The 26,094-nt window shown below is 41.8% G+C and overlaps 1 pseudogene across 1 annotated transcript; it reads right to left on the reverse strand.

The window, feature by feature from the left end:
- Positions 1 to 8,814: 8,814 nt before the first annotated feature.
- Positions 8,815 to 24,486, reverse strand: LOC106600546 (YTH domain-containing family protein 1-like; annotated as a pseudogene). The gene is made up of 6 exons (XR_006769143.1): positions 24,023 to 24,486; positions 23,370 to 23,394; positions 21,009 to 21,106; positions 12,397 to 14,020; positions 12,028 to 12,075; positions 8,815 to 11,893 (listed from the first exon to the last, which is right to left on the reverse strand). The product of XR_006769143.1 is annotated as a YTH domain-containing family protein 1-like (transcript).
- Between the last annotated feature and the right edge of the window lie 1,608 nt (positions 24,487 to 26,094).

Here is a 26,094-nt window from a genome sequence, read left to right on the forward strand (position 1 = left end):
TTAGTCAATAGAATTTTCACTTTTTGGTTTATTTAAAAATGAATCTCAGTTTAATGAATCCATATATAGACGTATATTTATTTATTTACACTGTAATGCTAAATCCAGTTGTTCCATCTGCCCACTGAACAGATGAACCCTTGTGTCGTGTTTGTAACCTCACATACACAAGTAAACAATAAAGACTGGGAGTTGGAGCTGGAGCTGATTAAATAACGTTTGATGCTGTAGGCCTAATCCATGTTCGTCAACACTACAATATGTATCAGTACGCGCACACCTTTAGGTGCGACATGAGAGTCTACATCCACAGTGGATAAAGTAGATCTGACAGTATACAGACATTACACCTTTGATACCGGAAAACAGCTCAACCACAAAACAGGCTTTGCCTATAACACACACACACACCTACCAGCCACCCACTCATTCTACAGACAGTCTACTCTGCGCATCTTCGTACTGCCTACAATCAAATAAAGGTTCAAACGAACGAGAGAGAGGATAGTGCAAAAGATATAGACTATACAAATTATTTTATATTTTCACCCTAAATCTTAAGTTTAAGGTACACATAGGCTACTTTAAAATACTTCAACACGCGCATGTCATAATATCTCAAACAGGCGAACCCTTTCCAAGCGTACTCTCAAAGTGCAGGGGCCGCAGCGCGCGCAGCAGCGCGCCGACTCCCTCTCTCTTTTGTTGGGGGCTATTGCGGGGGCTGCATGTTGGGATTGGGGGTGTAATGAGGGGGCTGCGACACCCCGATGGGGTGCATTTGCTATCCAAAGACCGTTAGGCAGAGGCTGAATGAATGAGGACAGAATGTCATTGTAATGCACCGGGACAACTCCCCCCTTCATTCAGCCTTTGGATGTGGAGGCCGAGCAACCAAGCAGCGAGGAAGAGAGGAGATAGAAAACATTCCCGGCCACATTTGGCCGTCTCTCTCTTTATTTTCCCTCGCCGTGTCCGGAAGACAACAAGTGTTTTTTTTACACTGTCAAAAACAGTGTGCCGTTTTTCTTTCTAGAGAGGATATGGCGATACATCGTCTCTGAATGCAATGAAGACCGAGAAAAAGGGCCGTGAAGGATTGTTGGAGGGAAGCTTCGCAGCACCGTTCTGTATAAGAAAATGAGAAGTATCTGTGCCGACTGATTGAAATTCCCGTCTCAGGAGTATTAGTCTTGTTTTTAAAGGACGTTATTATTTTCTTATAGGTCTCTAGCCAATACACATTTTATTGTTTTTATTGTGGATACCGTCTTTTCCCAAGCATTGGTAAAAATTTAGGATTTGAATTAGATTGGAGAAGAAATTCTGGCACAAAACTGCAAAAGAACAGTAACGACATTAGTGGATGTGAAATGTCGTTTAGGCTGGGCTATGTAGATTCCGAAAGCGGTCGTGGTTCAAACAGTAGCCTGAAATAGATCATTAACAACATACTTTTGAAAATACAACATTTGCAAATATATAGCCTCGATAATTGATAGTAAAGCGCTTCGCTCTTTGTTCAATCGACAGTGGGTGGTAGAAGAGAGCAAGAGAGGGGTGTGTGTGTGTGTGTGGGGGGGGGCATTTGAATACACCATGACATTTTCGTCCGTGATAGCTAGCAATCGATATATTCCGGGGATTTTGATTCGGTGCGGTAGGCTATAAATTAAAATGTATCATCTTCGGCTTTGTTCAAACGAAATATCATTACCTCACACTAAATTGTGTTATTATGAAATAAGAACATAGCTGTAGCCTGCACTCAAACACTAGTCTATAGTATTCATAAGAATTACCGCATTTTTATCAGATAGACTATTATCAAAAAGATATGTGTGCAAGGGGACAAATTATTTAGAATTGCATTCAGACATGTGGTTTTCAAATTGGTCCGAAATGTTAACATCTTTGGCTAATATCTTTAGATAGGCCTATAGGCTACTCTTTGCTAATATATAGACCTACAAACTAGACCCTTATTAAAGACGCATTCCGGCTATTTTTGAACTTTTTCTGTTAAAAAACAATATCCCAAATATAAATAGGGCTACAGTAATGTACACTCACTTAAAGGTGAAACTACGTTTTTAAATAGTGCTTTTTTAGACTACTGCAAACTTCAAGGAGTTGGTCTGATGTGTCCTCGGCCTCCTCTTGCTTGCGGAAAGTGAAGTTTGAGGTGTACCTTTTGTTAAGTAAATCAGGCGATAAATTAGGTGAAATTGAGACTGTAGTGCTGTGTGTATAAACAAAAACAACACACAGGCTTATGCCAAGGACAGTAAAATTCGTTAGGCCTAATAACTCCATTCGTGAATTGGAAGCCTAAAATGAGCCTTTATATTCCTACACGGTCCAAACACCAGCATAGTTTTGCTCCGTATAAACACCCGGTGTAGCTAATATTCTATCACCCCATTCCTTCTCTTTTAATATCAAAAGAATAGACTAGCATAGGGTAACTTGGGGTAATTACCCCCCTTAAGAACAATGCCCAATTGCTGACACAAAAAAAGCAACGTTGGGTAAAAATGAAGTAGGCTATGAGGATAATGGTCTTGCTTAGGCAAACAAACAATTTTATGAATGGAAATAAGTGGCTACACTTGACACTTTCTTAGTGGCATTTTCCCAAGTACCTGGGTAACTAAAAATAAAATCCAGAATTAAGGCTATAGGCTAGAACATCCGACCTATGGCATAGGCCTGCACGTACTGTAGAAGTAGGGTCCCTTAATCACCCCCTCCTAATGTCAGGTTTATATTCCCTGTTTAATCGCAAAAGGAGCCATTTTAGTTCAAGGCCAAAGAGACGTGTGTTACATGTTGGAATACAATGATCATGGTAAATGTGTCATATAGAGGGTTGATAGGACAAAGTTGTGATTGTTATCTAATGCAGCAGACATAAATAGATTGGGAACACTACAGCAGGCTAGGCCTATGCGTCACCGATGTAATCATTATGTAGGCAGGCTACGTGTACTAACGCTGCCGTGCAGAATGTCAGCCGCGTGGTTTCAAGGACATTGTTGCTGATGAGGATTTGGTTAATGGGGGGAGAGAACTTGGGCCCGGGCCATGACGTCATTGTGTGCCGATGTAATCCTTTTGCGCTGAGTCCAATCAGCAGAGGCTCACGATTGTCTGGGATGGGAAGAGAGAGGCGCGCTCTAATCCGCGAGACTGGTGGGGCATGTATCCAGTGGTTCCGTGCAGTGCTGAGGAACGGTCCAGATTAAAAAGTAACAGCGAGAGAACGGGTCCCAGTCCTTTACAGGCACCAACGGAGTGCGCGATTTGCCGGGGAGAGAGGACACCGATGGCACGCGCTGGGTTCTAACCTCTTTTTTCAATGGAGAAGAAAATACATGATGTATTTTTAGAGACGGGAAGAAAATTGCTTTCTTGAAATCCGAGATGGCCAAATAGGGAAAAGCTTTGTAACGCATGCGGCCAAAATGCTTAAAGATTAATATTTGTAGGTAATCACACACACACACACACACATATATATATATATATAGCCTGTCAACAGAAGGAGAGGGAAGAGCCATCCAGCGTTTCAGCGGAGGGCGTTTGTAACGGACAAGTGGAGGAACTGCATCTCAGCTATGCTTCGAGCGCATTCCTATTTCCAACACCGCACAATGGGATGTATATCCTTCGAACCAAATGGCGTCTTCGTGATACACCATCCAATAGTATTTGTCTATGAGGACAAGCCATGGGCTGCTTTTGTTTCTGTCGTTGTTTTGACGTACAGAGAGATGTCGTTTTGAACATGGACAGCCATCAACATATGCGTAAAGGCGAACAGCTGCTAGAAAAACTAGAGCAGAAATGTCACTGAGCTATTAAGCTTTATGACAGATGGATAGCATTATCCAGTCTGCAGTGGCGTATGGAGTCGGTGTTGCTCTGTTGCCTTTGTTAGTGTGTGCATATAAATGCTATAGTGGAATGTGATGGTGCGTTTCGACGCAGAATATGGATACGACTGAAGTCGTGTAGGATTTCAATCACAGTGGTCGGGGCAGTGAGTTGGTTTAGGATTGTTTGTCTGTGTGTGTGTGTGTGTGTGTGTGTGTGTGTGTGTGTGTGTGTGTGTTGTGTGTGTGCGCGCGCGCGCGCGTGTTCGTGCATATAGTGTTTGACGTGCTATGATCCAAGTCCAAGTTTTGCATGTCTGCCTTGCTTCTTTCAGTGCCACGAAGTTGGGTGTAGGGTTAGGGTTTCGACATTGCAGTTTACGTATCCATAGAGGGTGACCAGTTTTCGTATCTTTGCGGGGTGGCGTCGTCATGAAGGGTTATCACTCTGCGTGTTCACGGCGGACCTTGATTTAATGTCCATACAATTAAGGCACGCGGTGAATGCCAAGAGAGGAATCTACACAGCATCGAGTTCACTGATATAGGCATTCACTCAATCTGCATTACGCGTTGAAGACACTAACCTTTCCATATTCATAATGTAAGCATTGACATCATCTTTGCGTTGAGATTACAGGTGTTTGTGTGCGTGTGCGTGTTCACTCTTGAGTGCATGCGCAATGCGTAAAGTGGGTGGTGTTGGTGGCTTCTGGCTCTTAACAAATTCATAGATTTTACATCTACATCCAAACCAGACCTGTGTTTAGTTTATTTCCTGACTGAATACAAAACCAGACCTATTATATCTGAACTCCCTTTAAATGATGTGTTGGTACATTTCAATGAGCATATAATAATGTCTGCAGACGCAGGTCTGTTTCTTGGCTAAAACAAGGCCCCGCAGTGATGAAGCATTGATGTAACCGCAACCCTAAACCTTCATGAGGCGTTGGCGTTTCTTTACTTTTAGATTTTGACATTCTTGTCACAGTCCCAAAATATTACAATACGCAACAGATTCAACATATATTTAACACACAACGAAATAGCCAAACTGACAACGAAGTGAATTAAAACGACAGACATTGTTTTCGACTCTCCGGGGCCTTTGTGGTTAGGCTACCGCCATAACGCCTTGTCATGAGCGTTTCCTGAGTCAATGCCACCTTTGGAACCATATTGACATGGAATATCACTTGAGGGAGCTATAGGCTTGGTTGTATAAATGCTATGTAGCCTAGGCCAACCCAAATACGGACTATTCAAAAATGACTCCGACCTTAAGTTTTTCTATAAAACAATTGCCTAGCAGCAACAAAACAACCACAAAAAGACATACATACAATGTAGACCTATTATATAATTGCAACAGGCCTCCGAATCACCAATAATAACTTTTTTGGACCCAGTATAACATTGGCATGTTTGATAGAGAAGACAAATCCGAGGATATGGATACTTTGGATATTCTGAATGACTGAGAGTGTTACCAAGATCACTCAGGTAAGTAGTTGGTTGTATCAATAGTGAAATATATATTCTGATTCAAATGTCCGAACATGTTTTACAAGGTCACGTTGTTCAAATTATTTTCTATGTTAGGTCCATATGTAGCCTACACGTGGAATGTTTTGTTCGATATAACCAATAAATGAGTGCAATATACTATTATTTCATTGTCTGTGTGATTTTGTTACAACTTAGGAAAGGGGGAAGGTTTCAGTTAAATAATTATGTAAAATAGGCATACCGGTATAAAGTGCATATGTGACAACGATTCGAGCAACACAAGACATTAGGCCTATCAAGATCACGTAGTAGGAATGTCTAACAAATGGAGATTTCCTCAGTAGGCTAGCCTACCGATAGCGTATCAGGACCATGGAGAGCTCCCGCCAGGTTGCGTGGATGAATTTAGCAATAGAACGTTTACCATAGGTCTAGCCTAGGCCTGACATGATTAGAGGGCTGATAAAAAGCCATTCATTTTTGGTATTTCAGTTAGGCCTATATAACATATTGTAGCCTACCCTATGATCATGCTGGACAGCTAGGAGATTTACTCCTAGCCTACTTAGTCCCGTCGCTGCCCAGGGAGCATAAAGGCCGACGACTCCTCTCAATCGCACTGTTCTTAGCGGTCTTCTCAACTCGTCCCACCCAATGGAGGATCTGGAAAGCAGGAGAAGCCTTGTTTAAATTAATTCACGTAGGCATAGACCTGTGCCTATATCATGCTGATGTTAGGCTACAATTCATTGGCCGCTTGAACCAGCGACTAAATAAACGTACATCGCGTGAATACAGTGTTGATTTTAGCATGTAAATCTTGGTGGGGCAACCCCGAAAAAAAGTGGGATGCATGCCAGCAAAGCCACTTCACAACACTAAACAATACATTAATTGCACTATAACGGTGACAAACGGTGCCCACAAACTGTTAGGGCCTACATAAAGCTGTCCCAACAGCAGAGTCCCAACAGCAGTCCCAACATCTTACCACTGCTACACCTGGCTATCAGCAGAGCCTTGTCTGGCAGCGAAACAGTTCATTCAGCCTCATTTACTGCCTTTTAAAAAACATAGCTGATATTGCTGACTTGCTTAAACAAATGTGGGTTCTACTGACAACTGAGATGTACAAACTATGGCATAAGGGGACGACAAGCGGATAAGAGGCAATCCGTAATTTAGATGAACACAGTAATGAGTGAGGTAGGACTGATGTAGTCAATATAACTATTTGTTCAGCACTTTTGAAATGTACAGTGACATAATTCAGAACATGGGCCATTCTTACAGTACTCTCCCTGTACACCAAGTCAGAACTGTAGGATAAATGTAAGGGGGCATATAAGCAGACAATGAAAGCTCTTACAATATTAGATGATTACATTTCTCTAAAACAGACAATATGCCACATGTCCACCACCAACTCAGAACAGTAGGTGAAATGGGCTACTAACAGCTTACTACACAACATGCACTTAGTATTGATTTCTTAGCTACAGTATACATATCTCCCTTCCATATTACATCATTTATGCAGCAGCATACAAGACATTTTTTGGACTCACCTTGTTGTGCTGTGCTCACTTAAACAGCAAGGTGGCGAGACGGTCCTTCGTGGGCAAATTTTGTCATCAAAATTTCTCATCAAAGTCTGGCAAGCTCTGGATTTATAGTGCTTTCAAGACAACTGGGAAGTAAAAAAAAAGTTGAATCATGATGAGGTCAGTGATCTTCAAGTCGTAGCTCTAGAAAGAGGCTAGAGTTCCCGATTTACAATTCCGAGTTGGATGACCATTCAAAATGTATTTTCCCAGTCATAGCTCGTTTTTCCTGAGTTCCCAGTTGTCTTGAACTCACCAAAGTCCGATTTTGCAGTAAAGAGTTAACAGTTGTTTTGAGCGCAGCATAAATAATGCTTCATTGACAGCATGTTTATAATTTAAAACTAGGAAAATAGACCATTATTCTTAGACTTGGGACCACACAGCCACTCCACTGAATAGCAGACTAATGATTGCTTTACAATGCTTGCAGTTAGCCACTGAATCCTTCCAAACCACTCATTGTTGATTTTGAGATTTCCAACTTGTGTAATGTTTATGTCCAATGGTTGATGAGCATTGATACGTTTTATCTAGAATTTCTCTTCATTATTTCTCTTCATATGACAAGGATTACAAATAATTTGCCAGTATATTGTCGACTTGATTCAAGATGACGTCTGCTAGCTAAGATTTTGAAAGTATGATGTTGACATGATCAGTCCAATCAAAGCTACTGTACGTATAACGTGATCTGACGTCATTTTATCTGTGTCCAATGACCTTGAGCCTTCTTGGATGTTAACTTCTGTAATGTAATGTAATGTAATGTAACTTCTAATGTGTTCTATGTCATCACCCAAAGGGATAGAATTTTATTTTAGAGCTCTAAGCTTGCGGTGACGTAGTGTCCCCATGAGTGACAGAATACTGAACCAATCACGGCGCAACGCTCCATATTTTCCGCTGGCTTGCCCCACCACCACAGAAATCCCTGAGCTAGACTGAAACACCTGCATTTTGCCTTACTAAAGAAAACCAAAAAGAGAACATATTTGTATGTGGCTTTATTAACTCAATGATATATATTTTTTTACATTGTTGACAAACTGATATGTGACACGTATTAATGCCAAAATAACACATAAAACAGGCAAGCCCCACCCCAATTTTTTTTTAAACATTTTTTCCCCCTGAATGACAGGTCACCACTGCGTGAATATACTTTTATCACTCAATAAAATGTACTTGGGCTTGACCTGAGCTGTTTTCTGACTTATTTTATAGGTCTACTGATCTATTCAAAATAACGCATTAGTGTCCGTGGAAATGTAGGCCTACTGTCCCGGACAAGGGAGTTACTTACCATCACGTGTTCTGCATCAGGTTTGGGGTTCCATTTAATTTCCAGTAAATTCAGAAAATACACTTTAATTCCAATTCCCTTTCCAATTCAATGCTTTTCAATGAGGAACATTTGGAATTGGGTTTACTTTCTGCATGAACTGGAATTGAAATGGCTCTGACCCCCAACCCTGCTCCGCATACATTCTCATTCTAGTCAAATTGTCTTCATATGGTTCTGCATCAGAATGTTATGAAGTAGACACCTAGACCATGGCATAGATGTCCAACAAGAACAAAACATGATTCAATATACTGGAAATTCTTGCCTGAAATGAAAATGCAATTCTAGGATGCCACTTAGGTCATTATAATGGCCAGTTCAAAATCATCACCCAGTTGATTTCAGTTCAATACAACACAGCTCTTGGAGACAGGCCCTTTCTGTAAAAAAAACCAAAAACATTCACTGTCATGTTTTAAATAAAAAATGTCTCTCCAGAATGGTCAACAGTAATGAGATGAAGACAAAGTGCTTGATGCTAAATAGTTTATTAAGGCTTGATTTCTTCTAAAGGAAAAAATCAAATAAGATCAGGTTTTAAAAACCTTACAGGTTATTCCCACTGATATAGCTATAGTGGTTTACTTGCAAGTCTATACGATGATAATTCCTTTTAATATTTTTTATTTCATTTCATTATTCTGTAGTAGATATAATTTATTTTAAAACCACAAACATGGCCTTCTTACAGCAAATAATTTGACACGTGCATGTAAGTCCTAAACTAAACTATAGGCATCACAACCATTCCATGCTTCTTGACCAAAAGAAAGACAACAGTGATGCATGTCTATAGGGTAAAGTAGCTTTCTCCACTTGTCTTCTTTCCTTTATCTATACTGGTGTGAAAGAGGACTGATGAAAGAAACACCATGTAAGGCATCCACCCATATGGCTTTAACACTGTTTTCACATTAGTGCAGATCAAGGAGAGGAAGTCAGTCACTTTAGACTGGAAGAATCTCAATTGCATACTCCTAGAGTCCCCTCTCGGCATCTCCTTCTCAAAACCCATAGGTCCCGCCCCTCTGACCTTCTCCAATGGGTTTTGAGGCAAAAAGAGGACGAGGGGTGTGCAATTGAGATTCTCCCTAAATTGAGATGCACCCAGGGTGTCCCCTGTATAAGGTCAAAGGTCATGTCTCCAATCATACGAGGACTATACACTACACTGGCCAGGTAAAGGGGCAGCTACGCTACAGAGTACAGACAAAACCAACATCTGAGAAGGGACTGTGGTGACATACACAATCGAGCACCACACATCCAGCAAGTCTGGAACTGATCCACGCACATTGCAAGTTACACAACTTCATGAACACAAGAGATGAGTTCATGCTCATGTACAGTGAGTGACAGCCTTCACATCCATGTCATTACTTTCATTAGCACTCTGTTCTGGCCAAGACACATGGCATAAAATTACAGAAAATATTGAAAAGCAGTAAGCACTACTCAAAGGATTGTATAGTATTTAAAGCTGGAATCCGGAGCAGTGAAACTGCCACGTCCTTTTGCGATATTAAAACAAATACATTACTTCTAACAATGAACACGGGTTGTTTCCCCTCATACATCAATGCACATCATTGCACCCACGATAGTACATACTCTTCTGGTCCATGGTGATATATATTTTATCAAGGTGCTGCTGGATGCTTCGCTCCTCCTTTCATAAACAAAACAATAGCAAATGCGGCGCTGTTTCACCTAATGCAGATTCCAGCTTTAACCTGTTGCCAGCCTGCATGATTACGCATTGTAGGCTATTAATTAGAGAGATACTTTCAATGTTCAACACCCAATCAATTATGGATAGATAACTCCTGATACCAATGACTTCCTTCCATATATTAATCAAGGACTCCATTCTAAAAGCACACACACATTTTCAGCAACAACAAAAAACACAGAAACCATATTTCGTTCTTATTTTTTTCTTACTCTTGATAGTAAAATCAGTTACATTATTTTCAGGTTATACATTGTAGGCTTTCTCCATCACTATATGCTGCTAAGTTAAAGCTTAGCATTACAAAGGAAATTATAGATTTCAGGGCTTTACAGTGCAACTATTTAAATATTTTACTGAGCGACCTGTAAATGTTATTTAGGAGCACCAGTGCACTTAGAAAAGTCCCCCAGATGATAGCTGTTGCAATGATACTTCACTGTACCGCAGCGCCTGGTGCCAAAGAGAACTCACTGAGCGCAGATTCATGACCGTCATGCTTGCACCATTACAACAAAGAAACGGCTTGTTATTTCAAGAATATTTTCATTGTGCTCCTAAATAATTTCTTTGTGTGCTCCTACATTTTTCAACTAAAGCACACACGTGATCCTTGTAAAAAATATAAAAATAAGAAGTCAGCATAGAGCCCTGGATTTATAGCAAAACCACATTTTCAGAAGCAAAAAAAGTCAAACAAAACAAAGGATTAAGACAAAATGATGGCCAACGGACAATAAACCGAAGTGATTTTCCCAAAAAGAGCAAACAAACAATTCATTCATATGTAGCAGTTACATCACATAATTAAAAAATCATTTTAAAATGGTGAATGCTACATTTCTCTCAGACTGGCTTGAATACGTTAACAGAATCTCCCAATGATGAAACATACAAAACCGTCATTTATCAAAACAAACCAAAGTGGAGGGGTATGAGGGATGTAAAATTGTACAATTTTGGATTCAGATGGTGAGAGCTCCATCATCCTGGAGGACACACATCAGTTACTTACTTCCCAGAGGCCTTTGCACTTCCTCCTGTGAAATGTCCAGAGTCTGTGACTTCACACTATCCCTGATTTCTCCAGCACTGTCAGTTAAAGAGCAGTTCTTTTGACATGTCATCAATAACTAGAAAATAACATATTAAGGCTCCAGAAAAGCAGCTTTCTGAACTGAAAATTGTCAATAGTAAGCCAAAAAATATAGACTTTGTTGATCTTGAATGAAAAATAGATAAACCATTGAAGTATTATTAATCGCACACAGTTCCAAGTCCGAAAATGTTGCCTTTGGGATCCTCCAACCCTGTTGGCACAGTTCAACCTCTGAAGAATGGCAACACCGCCCCCCAATGGACAAACAGGGGCAGGACACGGTAGTTCCTGATTGTACAGAAATATAAAGTGGCAGACATTCTCTTCTCCTTGGTGCTGTCAAACTCTGATTCAATTTGAGCAAGAGAAGGGAGGAAGGTGGCAGGAAAGGTCAAAACCAACCCAGTCTGACGAGAAAGAGTACATGACGGAGAGAACGTAAAAATCTAAGTCAATCAGAACTAAAACAGTGCAGTGGTGGTGGCTAGGTAATACATTAAATCAGCTTGTTATCCCTGCACAAGAGGTGGTGGGTGGTACCTGGAGCACCAAGCGCAAGTCTTAACGGTGGTGGCAGAAATTCACCAGGATTAAATATAAAAAAATGACTTATTTTTTCAAATAAATTCTTCTGTCTTTTAAATCATAAGTCCTAGTGTAAATGTTGATCAAGCCAAGGATAAATGTCTTCTACTGTTGTTTACTCCTGTTTTGGCACTCCTGTGGGGAGACAAGAGAAGGATATGAATAACATTCAAGAAGTATCCATTAAATAACACTCCATTAAATAAATCTAAACCACAACAGTCACCAACATTGATTACAGTTAAGAGATAGGGAAACTGGACATGTACCTGATCCAGTCGAGTTCGGTTCTGGATGGGTGCAGGTGGCTCAAAGACCTGACAGCAGGAGTAGAGTGAGAGAAGAAGAGGTGTCAGTCAAGCACACAGTTGCATAGATCTAAAGCAACTTCTTATGAACATCTATTGAAGGGATATGATGGGCTCTAAACTGATCATGATAGGCATACCATTTTCATATTCACCAAGATGATAACAAATGACAAAACAATGTCAATTAATCAAATGTCTTTTACCAACAACAAAAGACAGCATTTGAAACAGGTAAACATCAATACAACTTTCTGGGAGGTTGTTTAGCATCCATAAAGCCTAGGAGTAGATGGACTGGATTTAGCCAGACCAGTGTATCTAACCCACCTTGCGCACCTCCTCCTCCTCCTCCTGCCTCTTCTCATAGTGGGAGAAGTCATCGAAGATGGAGGTGGTGTGCTTGTAACCCTTGATGATCTTCAGCACCTGCTTGGCCTTCTCCAGAGGGACTTCCTGGGTGTCTCGGGAGTTGGTCACCGGCTTGTTGTCGTTGTTCTCAAGGCGGATGTGGCGCAGCTGGCTGTTGGGCACGTCCTTCACAAACAGCCAGTCCACATCAAACTTACCCTTCCACTTGTCCTGCGCCCACACGCCAGCGCTGGTGCCGTAGTCCACGGGCGAGCGCATCTCTGCCACGCCGCAGAAGTGCCCACTGCCGTTGACACTGAACAGCAGATAGACGGGTCCCTTGAAATTGAGGCCGCGGAAGGCCCCGTCCAGGCGTTTGTTGCCATGCTCAGTGCTGCACCAGATGGAGTACTTGATGGAGCGGTGGATGTCGTCCTCAGAGTAGCTCTTGATGATGAACACGCGGCCGTTCTTCAGGTTCCACTCAAACTCCCTAGGGTTGTAGCTGTGAGCTGCACGCAGCTTCTCCAGCACCGGGTGATTCTCTGCTCCACCGGGTACCATAGTGGCAGAACCGACGGGGGCACCGTTACCCCCGCCAACTACGGCAATCATACTGCCACCATCCATTCCGGCCCCTACCTGCCCGTAGCCGAAGTTACGGTTGCGCGGGGCAACCCAGCGGGTCTGGGGTGGTGGGGTTTGGGTGTGGTTCTGGTAGGGTTGAGGGGGCTGGTGGTGCTGGGGGGGCTGGTGCTGTAAGGCCATGGGCTGTATCTGCTGCTGCACCAGGGACTGGGGAGGGGGCTGCATGGGGTTCTGCTGCATGGGGTGACCAAGGGGCATGCTCATAGCCTGCTGCATGGGGGCTTGGGCCACTTTATTCACAGGCCCCTTGTTGTCCCAGGTGCCGATGTCCATGTTGTGTTTGATGGGCGGAGGGGGCAGGGCTCCCCCAGGGCTGGACATGCCTGGTTTCATCTTGGCCTTCAGCTGCTGGGGCTTGGCCGGCTTACTGGCAATGGCCGCCCATGAGGTGGGCTTGGGCAGGGGCATACCGATGGGCGAACCCCCGTTCCCCTGCGCCACCGCCGGCAGTCCACCAATCACAGAGCCCACAGCCTTGACCCCTGACCCCTGGCCTGTGATGTCACCACTGATTTTTAGGCCCACCATGCCCTGCTCCAGGCTGTTCATGCCTGGGGCCTTGTTGATGGTGTCGCTGTGGAAGCCTGTCTGGCTGTCAGGCACCAGGGTGCCCCCCCAGGGAACTGGGAGGGTAGCTATAGCTACCTCCGTATGAGCTCTGAGTCTGCTGGCCCTGGGAGCCACTGGTGCCCCAGGTGGAGAAGGTCGGGTTCTCAGGGAAAAAGTTAAAACGATGAGGGTAAATACTGTTACCAAGCCCTCCAGGCTGGCCAAACATGGTGTCGGGCATAAAGTGGTGGTCTCCATTGCTCAACGGTCCGTAGGGGGTGAGGTAAGGGATGGGGGGGTCTCCTCCGGTGGACCAAGGGGCCTCGTTGAGGGGGTAGGGGAAGCCGATGGAGGGGGCATAGTAGCTGGACAGGTAGGGGTCAGTCATGGACTGGTAGCTGTTGCTCTGTGGAGGTAGAACAATGACATCAATAATCTATGACAGTGACGTAAAAATATGTTCCATTTGTCTTTTGGTGTTTGCTTAACATTATGCAACACTAATAAACAGTTGTTCACAAAACACTCAGGTAGTAAATGGAGAAAAATATAGGTCTGGGAATTGTCAGGGACGATGCTTAGGTGCAAGTTCTATATGTACTGCGATTCAATACTGTGATTTGATGTTCCACACATATTGCTCACTCTGTCTGCTGCAGAGAGACAAGAGAGAGCAGGAGAAAATGAGTTTTGATCAGTTATTGAAATACAAGTGATGAAAACATGTTGGCTCAACATTTAAAAAGATATAGAACAAATTATAGGATGAAAAATCCAGGAGTTATGGCGCAGGTACAGCTGAATAGCGCCACATTCAATGTAGCCAAAGATTACAGGGTCCCCTAGTAAACCCTTGTCAACACTTTGGTTCCTACCCTGTCACAATAAGTCCTCCCTGGCATTTTCATTCATTGTCATGCCAAACACTGTGTTCAAAGTGTCCACTATTATATTCTAACTATAGATTTATAATAATCATTCTATTTCCATGATTCCAACAGGTCACCCAAGTGTTTTGCTATGACTCACAAGTCAAATTGCAATTGCAACATTTGGTTACAAATAAGGCCTAGTATTTTTGCCCATATAGTGGCAGTGTGGAAATGATCTCAAATGAGTGCAGGAAATGCAGAAATTGGGTGGAAATGCAGGAAATTATTTTAGGTTGAAGTTGAACAGTATAAAACAATCAGAATGGAGAAAATACCATGATAGGATATTTTGGTCATGTTGCCCAGCCCTACGTCATCATAATATGCAATACTTGATACTGAGCTTTCTTCTACTATAAATATCCACCTAGAATTTCCACTCCACTGTGAAAACCAACTGTAAAATGTAGGCCTAGGCTGGAGCTGGAACAATAAAACGAAAATTACAGACACTTATATTGTCTTTCTGTTATAGAAGTATTTTGCATATGTCATCATTTTGCGTATGTGGTACGTTCCTGTAGATTGTTCTAAAACCATTATTTGGTCAACAGAAATAGCCAATGTATTACGTTGATCCCTGTTATGAAAGTATGTGCATGTCCCGGTTTCGCTGTCAGATGCTGTGTGAGAGAGTCACTCTCATTCTCTCTCCCCACTGTGCACACGGAGGATGGAGAGATGTATTCTCTGATCTTGCCGCCTCACGACTGCCATCCATTTTTGAAGAACTTTCTTTTCATTATTAGAGTGGCTACTAAAGTATCTGCTCAATATGCATAATGAATCATCTCTGGTAGAAACCATCAAGCATATGACCGTTGCTCAAAAAAAGGAATTGCGGGGGAAAAAATACAGTTTTCAAAGCAATTACTGTAGTTGTAGTTACAGAGAGGAGTGTCACAGCTTTCTGTGAGTAATTTATCTATCATCTCTTAATATTGAGTTCATGCCACGACTTTACACCCGAAGTAGGCTGTAGTATGGTTTTGATACGCTCTCGGAGCACAGCGAGCCATTTGCAGTGAATAGTAGGCTGTAGTATGGTTTTGATGCGCTCTCGGAGCACAGCGAGCCATTTGCAGTGAATAGTAGGCTGTAGTATGGTTTTGATGCGCTCTCGGAGCACAGCGAGCCATTTGCAGTGAATAGGCCTACATCAAGTAGCCTACATGGCTATATAGCAACAATATCATGTAGAGTTCCCACTTCCTCAGGTGGTGAATAATATACCGTGCCTTCAGACAGTCTTCACACCCCTTGACTTATTCCACATTCTGTTGTGTTACAGCCTACATTCAAATGGATTAAAATAATAATCTCAACCATATACAGTGCATTCAGAACATATACAGACCCCTTCACTTTTTCCACTTTGTTATGTTACAGCCTTATTCTAAAATGGATTAAATACATTTTCATAATAAATATACACAACACCCCATGACAAAAATGTAATATAATTTACATAAGTATTCACACCACTGAGTCAACACAAAGTCACCTTTGGCAGTGAATACAGCTGAGAGTCTGAGGTAAGTCTCTAAACAGCTTTGCATCCTGGATTGTACAATACTTGCCCACTATTCTTTTAAAAATGATTCTAGCTCTGTCAAATTGTTTGTTAATCATTGCTAGACAACCATTTAAGTCTTGCCATAGATTTTCAAGTAGATTTAAGTCAAAACTGTAACAATGCCACTCAGGAACAATTACTGTCTTCTTGGTAAGCAACTCCAGTGTATATTTGGCCTTGTGTTTTAGGTTATTGTCCTGCTGAAAGGTGAATTCATCTCGCAGTGTCTGGTGGAAAGCAGAATGAACCAGGTTTTCCTCTAGGATATTGCCAGTTCTTAGCCCTTTCCCATTTCTTCTTTACCCTGAAAAACTACCCAGTCCTTAACAATTACAAGCATACCCATAGCATGATGCAGCCACCACTATGCTTGAAAATATGGAGAGTTGTACTCAGTAATGTGTTTTATTGGATTTGCCCCAAATGTAACACTTTGTATTCAGGACAAAAAGTTTTGCTCTGCCACATTTTTTGCAGTATTACTTTAATGCCCTTGGATTTTTGTAAAATTCTCTACAGGCTTCCTTCTTTAACTCTGAGTAACTACAATGTTGTTGATCCATCCTCAGTTTTCTCCTATCACAGCCATTACACTCTGTAACTGTTTTAAAGTCACCGTTGGCCTCATGGTGAAATCGCTGAGCGGTTTCCTTCCTCTCCACCAACTGATTTAGGAAGGACGCCTGTATCTTTGTAGTGACTGGGTGTATTGATACACCACACAAAGTGGAATTAATAACTTCACTATGCTCAAAGGGATATTCAAAGGTCTGCTTTTTGTTTTTTAACCCATATACCAATAGGTGCCCTTCTTTGTGATGCCTTGGAAAACCTCTCTGGTCTTTGTGGTTGAATCTGTGTTTGAAATTCATTGCTTGACAATGGGACTTTACAGATAATTGTAGATATGTGGTACAGAGATGAGGTAGTCATTCAAAATAATGTTAAACAATATTATTGCACAGAGTGAGTTATTGTACCTTATGTGACAAAAGCACATTTCTACTCCTGAACTTATTTAGGCTTGAATACTTAGAATCAAGACATTTCAGCTTTTGATTTTTTATAAAATTAGAGAAAAAAAATTCTAAAGTACAAAAAAATATCCACTTTGCCATTATGGAGTATTGCGTTAAGGCCAATGACAAAAAAATCTAAATGTAATCCATTTTAAATTCAGGCTGCAACACAAACAAATGTGGAAAAAGTCAAGGAGTGATACTTTCTGAAGCCACCAGTCACGCCCCTATGGATTTCTTCACTGCATCCAAACCAGAAACTAGAGGTCGACCGATTAATCGGAATGGCCGATTAATTAGGGCCGATTTCAAGTTTTCATAACAATCGGAAATCGGTATTTTTGGACGCCGATTTGGACGATTTAATTTTAATTTAAAAAAAATGTTTTTTACCTTTATTTAACTAGGCAAGTCAGTTAAGAACACATTCTTATTTTCAATGACGGCCTTGGAACGGTGGGTTAACTGCCTTGTTCAGGGGCAGAACGACAGATTTTTACCTTGTCAGCTCAGGGATTCAATCTTGCAACCTTACGGCTAACTAGTCCAACGCTCTAACCACTTGCTTTACATTGCACTCCACGAGGTTACGCGAATGCAGTAAGAAGCCAAGGTAAGTTGTATGCTAGCATTTAACTTATCTTACAAAAAACAATCAATCATAATCACTAGTTAAACTAGTAATATCATCAACCATGTGTAGTTATCTAGCCTGTCCTGCGTTGCATATAATCGCTTAGGTACACGTTGCTCCAACCATAAACATCAATGCCTTTCTTAAAATCAATACACAAGTATATATTTTTAAACATGCATATTTAGTTAATATTGCCTGCTAACATGAATTTCTTTTAACTAGGGAAAATGTGTCACTTCTCTTGCAAACAGAGTCAGGGTATATGCAGCAGTTTGGGCCGCCTGGCTCGTTGCGAACTGTGAAGACTATTTCTTCCTAACAAAGACAGCCGACTTCGCCAAACGGGGATGATTTAACAAAAGCGCATTTGTGAAAAAAGCACAATCGTTGCACGACTGTACCTAACCATAACATCAATGCCTTTCTTAAAATCAATACACAGAAGTATATATTTTTAAACCTGCATATTTAGCAAAAAGAAATCCAGGTTAGCAGGCAATATTAACCAGGTGAAATTGTGTCATTTTGCGTTCATTGCACGCAGTCAGGGTATATGCAACAGTTTGGGCCACCTGGCTCGTTGCGAACTAATTTGCCAGAATTTTACGTAATTATGACATAACACTGAAGGTTGTGCAATGTAACAGGAATAACGTTTTGTTTTCAAGATGATAGTTTCCCGATTCGACCATATTAATGACCTAAGGCTCGTATTTCTGTGTGTTATTATGTTATAATTAAGTCTATGATTTGATAGAGCAGTCTGACTGAGCGGTGGTAGGCAGCAGCAGACTCGTAAGCATTCATTCAAAAAAGCACTTTCGTGCATTTTGCCAGCAGCCCTTCGCAATGCATTGCGCTGTTTATGACTTCAAGACTGTCAACTCCCAAGATTAGGCTGGTGTAACCGATGTGAAATGGCTAGCTAGTTAGCCGGGTGCGCGCTAATAGCGTTTCAAACGTCACTCGCTCTGAGACTTGGAGTAGTTTTTTCCCTTCCTCTACATGGGTAATGCTGCTTCGAGGGTGGCTGTTATCGATGTGTTCCTGGTTCGAGCCCAGGTAGGAGCGAGGGGAGGGACGGAAGCTATACTGTTACACTGGCCATTCTAAAGTGCCTATAAGAACATCCAATAGTCAAAGGTATATGAAATACAAATCGTATAGAGAGAAATAGTCCTATAATTCCTATAATAACTACAACCTAAAACATCTTACCTGGGAATATTGAAGACTCATGATAAAAGGAACCACCAGCTTTCATATGTTCTCATGTTCTAAGCAAGGAACTTAAACGTTAGCTTTTTTTACATGGCACATATTGCACTTTTACTTTCTTCTCCAACACTTTGTTTTTGCATTATTTAAACCAAATTGAACATGTTTCATTATTTATTTGAGGCTAAATTGATTTTATTGATGTATTATATTAAGTTAAAATAAGTGTTCATTCAGTATTGTTGTAATTGTCATTATTACAAATAAATAAATCAAAAATATGCCGATTAATCGGTATCGGCTTTTTTCGGTCCTCCAATAATCGGTATTGGTATCGGCGTTGAAAAATCATAATCCGTCAACCTCTACCAGAAACACATTTAATGCATCGCTCAGTTATGCATTGAAAGAACCATGTCATCATGGAATGGTCTGCCACCAGACGTTACTCAGGCAAGCTCATAAAAAAATACAAAAACTGATAGAAAAATATATATTGTATCACAGCATCTCTCCTTTTCTAAACATCTCATTTAACTGCACTGTATATCAAATATGTAATCTATATGAAGTGTGTTAATAGTATTTTTGTTGTCTCTTGATGTCTTTCCAAAATATCAGTCTTATTTTTAAGGAAAAAAAAACATTTTGAATTTAAATTAATATCTAATGTTGTTCTTGTCTATAACTTTTCTGTACTTTGTCATGCATTTGTACATTTCATGCGGACCCCAGGAAGAGTAGCTGCTGCATGTGCAGTAGCTAATGGGGATCCTAATAAACTAAACTAGCTCAGGGGTATTCAAATCTTACCCTACGAGGTCCGGAGTACTGATGGTTTCTACCAGAGATGATTCATTATGCATATTGACCAGATACTTTAGTGGCCACTCTAACAATGAAAAGAAAGTTCTTCAAAAATGGATGGTAGTCGGGAGGCGGCAAGATCAGATGGGACCATTCCAGCCAATGAGATGGCAGATACATGTGTGAGAAGAACAGGCAAAGGTTTCTATTAGTTAACACAGCCACAAAGTCAAAATAGGCTATATAGTAAAAATGTATGAAAACTAAAATTAGACATAAGGTTAGCAGTGTGGTTCAGGTTAGGATTAAAATCACATTTTAAGAAGAGAAATGGTAGAAATAGGCAAGATTAACGACTTTGTGGATGTGGTAACTAGTGATGACCAGGCACAACACCGATATAAAGTATTTTCTCAAAGTTGGTGGATGTCACGTGTCCTACTTATACCAGTACACTCGTAACAACCTAATCATTACAAAACCATGATTCGATCATATAACCCATTCAACCAAATTCGACACTGACCTCCATACAAAAACTCATCGCTTGGTGAACAAAAGGCCACCTGCTGGAGAAAAGATTTCTGGACCTGTTGTCACTCATGTCGCCTCTTCCTCTTTGTTTTTACCTGATAATAAATGCCTTGTCTCCCAGGTCTGAATCAGTCCCTGATTAGAGGGAAAGAATTTTAAAAAGCACTGGATATGGCTTCGAGGGGTCATTTCTAGAAGGGATGCAGCTAAGATCAAAGTGATATCAAAAGTTGCACGTTCGAGTCAGGTGGGGGAGAATTTTTGCATTTTCCCTAATCGTTTTCCTAACCTTAACCTAATTCTCCTAACCTGCTACGTTAATTCTCCTAAACTACTGTGTAAGTTTTCCAAACATGCAACGAAAAGTCACTTTTGACATTAGCGGCATCCCATCCAGTGAAAACCGCATTGAGGTCCAGATTTGAATTTGAGGGGCCTAGCCTATGTTAGGGAAATGTGAAACCTTGATTCAAAGATCTAAGACCTTAAATAAAAGACCAACCCATCACTGAAAACGATTTATACAAATGGAGAGTAACTTAACTCTTACCAACTGCAGCTTCAACACAAAACACTGCCACGTAAATTCAAAGTCATAAAAATGCTGTGCAGATATTGAATAATAAGAAACTGTAAACATTATCCCATAAAAGACTGGTCAGCATTATCACCTGCGGCCAGTCACGCACCTGGGTTGATTGGCCAGTGAGGTACGGCTCAAAGTCATTGTCGTGGACCGTCTCCTTCTGATGCAGTGAACCATTTTGCACTGAAACAACAACACACAGTAGTTAGATTGAGGAAGGATTCCTTTCTCAACAATAACAGGTGAGTGGCACTGCACTGTCAGTTTAGTGAAGGGCATTTTGAAGTCTGCTTAGTGGTCGTGCCAGCCTTTCTTAACACTGTCGCTCAGCTCAGACACCAGGGGGATAAGTATGTAGGCTATGCCAGCTCCCACGAAATAGGATTTTAGAAGTGCCATCTTTATTTTGTTACTTATTGGTAATGTCGTCTTTGGTGTGCTTATCAATGCACAAGAAACTTTATTTCCCCACTCCGACATACAATGCATGAAGTTTAAAATGTATTGTAATTACTAAATGTGTAATGTGAAATATTTTCCCATTACAATTTCTTTCCACAAAAACATTTCATTAAATATTTAATCAGTAGTCTTCCTCAAATGAAGGGGATGATAACGCAATCTTTGCAAGAGGGAAGGAATCTAGTTTCATTGGTCCCCAACTTGCGGCACTGTCATTTCATTCAGTGGAGTTAGCCCTGAGTTAGTCTGCACTGGAGCAGGATAGTTCTGAAGGATTCGTTGCCATAGAAATGGCTCTAGCTAGAAAGTGAGCCACATTCATATGACTGAATATCCGAGTTGAACTCACTAGACCTAAATTACCTCGCTAACTCCTCAAACCTGCTTCGTAGGATACCTCTCTGGCCATTGCTGGGAAACAAGTAGTAACCTGGAAGTGAATCAGGCTGTGACCCCAAGGCCTGTGCGTCACTACCAGCCTGTTCTGCCAGCCTCTTAATGTCTAACACACAATTAAAGGCTAGTCACAACAACATAATCAACACCCGTCAACGTCACAGCATAACAGCAGTGAATAATCCGTGAGTCACTAAATGTGTGTGTGGGGGGTGGGGGATATGTTCTGCATAAATCTCTCCTGTCTAAGTGTCCATGTCAAAGTCAACTCATCCAGAAAGTATGGAATTTGTTTTCACTAACTCAGACCAAACAAATTATGTAGATTAGGTTTCTGACAATTCCTTTATTTAGCTAACTGACATGCAAAAGGTACTAGACGAGCCAAACTACACTATATATAGACATGAGTATGTGGAGTGATGAATCACGCTTCACCATCTGTCAGTCCAACAGACTAATATGGTTTTGGCGGATGCCTGGAGAACGCTACCTGTGCCAACTGTAAAGTATGGTGGAGGAGGAAAAACAGTCTGAGGCTGTTTTTCATGGTTTGGGCCCCTTAGTTCCAGTGAAGGGAAACCTTAATACTACAGCATAGAATGACATTCTAGAGGATTCTGTCCTTCCAACTTTGTGGCAACAGTTTGGGGAAGGCCTTTTCCTGTTTCAGCATGACAATGTCCCTGTGTACAAAGTGAGATCAATACAGAAATGGTTTGTCTAGATCAGTGTGGAAGAACTTGACTGGCCTGCACAGAGCCCTGCCCTCAACCCTTTCAAACACCTTTGAGATGAACTGGAACGCTGATTGCGAGCCAGGCCTAATCCCCCAACATCAGTGCCCGACCTCTTGTGGCTGAATAGAAGCAAGTCCCAGCAGCAATGTTTCAACATCTAGTGGAAAGCCTTTCCAGAAGAGTGAAGGCTGTTATAGCAGCAAAGGGGGACCAACTCCATATGAATTGCAATGATTTTGGAAGGAAATGTGCGACGAGCAGGTGTCCACATACACAACGCGACCAAAAGTATCTCTAGATCGCGCCCTACACTGTCTAGATCAGATAACTTCATGTAAGGGGAAAGCTGTAACTTGGTGCAGTTGACTAAAGATCATCTGTCAACTTATTTTTTATTTAACTAGGCAAGTCAGTGAATAACAAATTCTTATTTACAATGACGGCCTACCCCGGCCAAACACTAACGATGATGGGCCAATTGTGCGCCGCCCTATGGGACTCCCAATCACGGCCGGTTGTGATACAGCCTAGAATCAAACCAGGGTCTGTAGTGATGCCTCTAGCACTGAGATGCAGTGCCTTAGACCGTTGCGCCACTCGGGAGCCCCTCATTTAGGCTGTCTTTGTGGGAGAACCCTCTGAGGAAAGTGTTCTAAATGGACCCAAAGAGATTCTATAAGGAACCCAAAGGGATTCTTTAAAGCGTTCCCCGCAGGAACAGCCGAAGAAGCCTTTTAAGTTCTAGGTAGAATCTTTTTTTCTAAGAGTATCTACATGGTTGTTTTTAATTCAGGTTAGAGATAGGCTTTTCAATCAAATAGGCCTATGTGAAATGCAATGATTCTTACCTTTAGATGCTTGTCCCTTTGATCTCTGCATCATGCCCGGGGGAAACAAACATACATGTTAGGCTTTCAAATGGAGTTTCATGGACTAGATAACTAGTTAGCCAAATTATATGCTAACTTAACGTAAGCTGACCAGTTAGCTAACCATGATAAGGCTAACATTAGCTAGTTAAAAGTTGTTGCTATGTAACACTATGGGAGAATCCCATCTGCTGGTTAGCTTTCTAGCTAAATGCATAGCCTAATATGACTAACTAGCTAGCGGTAGTTATAATCAAGCAACGTAAACGTTGCAAGATGGCTAGCTTCCTAGCTAGATATGGCTAGTTACATATTTAACCAACTTCAAATGTTAACCAATGACCCATTTAAATGTGACTTTATCAGGTTAGATAACGTTAAACAACACCGGGTTTCTTAACAAGTTAGCTAGCAAGCTAATGTTCACTAGCAAATAGCTTGTTTCCCCTCAAAAACAATGTATCAACCTATGCAACTTGGCTTGCTTGACAACAAACTAGCCGGCAAATTTCAAAGCGTTGGCTAGCTTAACGTTAGATATAAAATAAGTCTGAAACGTAAATAGTTAGCTAATGTTAGCTAGTTAACAGATTAGCTAGCTACCGCCGGGCGAGACGCATCGTCATGCCTACCTGAGGGTCAATGCTTGTGGCAGACATAATTCATTAAGTAAGTCCCTGGATTCGCTCGGAGCCTAGCAGGTCACTATAATGTATCTGGGGCCCCGGGTTTCGATTGTCCTCAGCTCAGTTAACGTAAGCTAAAGTGTTTTTCCGCTACACGTAGTTAGCTATCCCCAGATCAACTTCCACAGTTCAAGTCTCGGTCTTATAGGGTCCGAATGTCCAAAGGTAAACAAGTCCGGATATTATTTCCAGATCTCCACAGAATGTTGTTATTGGATCCGGTACAATACTTGTCCACGGTTGAATCTTTTGGTCTTTTTTTGTTTTACTCCAGAGATCCCTCCTCCGTTAGCGACAGGCCCTGTCCACTTCCCCCAATGGCTGCTCCATCCGGGTTCTAGACAGGGCTTTACGTCAGCGACACCGGTTTCTTGAGAGGAGGTGGCGGTGGACCACCGCTGCGAGGTTACAATGATTTTAATGCCATTGACAAGTTCTTATTTTTTATTCGATGGGGTTTAACGGTGGTTGGCATCCAATGTCATTGATGCATTACCGCCGCCAGCTGGACGGAGTGTAGAATAAGAAACAAACAAATAAATCCGTTAAAAGGGTGAACACGACATCATACAAAATACAACACGTCCACAAAAAAAAAAAATGGTCCACTCCACAATACATCCCTACACAGGCTCAGGGGCCTGTGATGGGGCTACATTCACCAACAGAATATCTTGCACCGCCTCGTCTGTGAAATCATGAAGAACCAAAAAACGTTCAGCGGCATTTACAATCATTCCAATTTTGTTAGACCTCTTCTCTGCTTGTGCTGTACAGTTCATGAGCATTTCAATAAATAATACAAAGTCCACCATTTTAACATGTATAATTTCACTATCGCTCGGATGAGGAGAAACCTTCACTGGTCGTGGTGGCTCTACTACCATTGATGCTTCCCCGACACTCGTTCACTACAACTTCCTAACCGCCTCCAGATAGGGGACACGCTGGACACTCCTTACCCTTGCCAACTCATTCTCCTTCGCCCTTCAACAGCGCACTCCAAGAATTCAGGCGCATGTTCACCTCCACAGTTGCAGCATTTCCCTTCACGTGGCATACGATATTCTTCCCTTCTGCACACACTTGACACATGACCAAATCTTTTACATTCATGACACTGAAGGGGCTTGTGCACAAAAGCTCTTACAGGGTATCTCATGAATCCTAACTTTATATGAGAAATTACATTTTATTTGTCACATGCGCAGAATACAACAGGTGTAGACCTCACAGTGAAATGCTTACTTACAAGCCCTTCACCAACAATGCAGTTTAAAGAAAAGACCCGCCAAAAAGTAAGCGATAAGAATAACAAATGATTAAAGAGCAGCAGTAAATAACAATAGCGGGGATATATACAGGTGCTACCGGTACAGAGTCAGTGTGCGGTGGCACCGGTGTCGAGGTAATTGAGGTAATATGTACATGTAGTTAGAGGTATTAAAGTGACTACGCATAGATAATAACAGAGAGTAGCAGCAGCGTTCCAGAGGGGAGGGCGGGGGGCTATGCAAATAGTCTGGGTAGCCATTTGATTAGCTGTTCAGGAGTCTTATGGCTTGGCGTTAGAAGCTGTTTATGAGCCTCTTGGACCTAGACTTGGCGCTCCGGTTCCGCTTGCCATGCGGTAGCAGAGAGAACAGTCTATGACTAGGGTGGCTGGAGTCTTTGACAATTTTTAGGGCCTTCCTCTGACACCGCCTGGTATAGAGGTCCTGGATGGCAAGAAGCTTGGCCCCAGTGATGTACTGGGCCGTACGCACTACCCTCTGTAGTGCCTTGTGGTCTGAGGCTGAGCAGTTGCAATACCAGGCAGTGTTGCGACCCGTCAGGATGCTCTCGATGGTGCAGCTGTAAAACCTTTTGAGGATCTGAGGACCAAATCTTTTCAGTCTCCTGAGGCGGAATAGGTTTTGTCGTGACCTCTTCACGACTGTCTTGCTGTGCTTGGACCATGTTAGTTTGTTGGTGATGTGGACACCAAGGAACTTGAATCTCTCAACATGCTCCACTAA

Source organism: Salmo salar, chromosome ssa03 (assembly GCF_905237065.1).
Source record: "Salmo salar chromosome ssa03, Ssal_v3.1, whole genome shotgun sequence".
Lineage (NCBI taxonomy): Eukaryota > Metazoa > Chordata > Actinopteri > Salmoniformes > Salmonidae > Salmo > Salmo salar.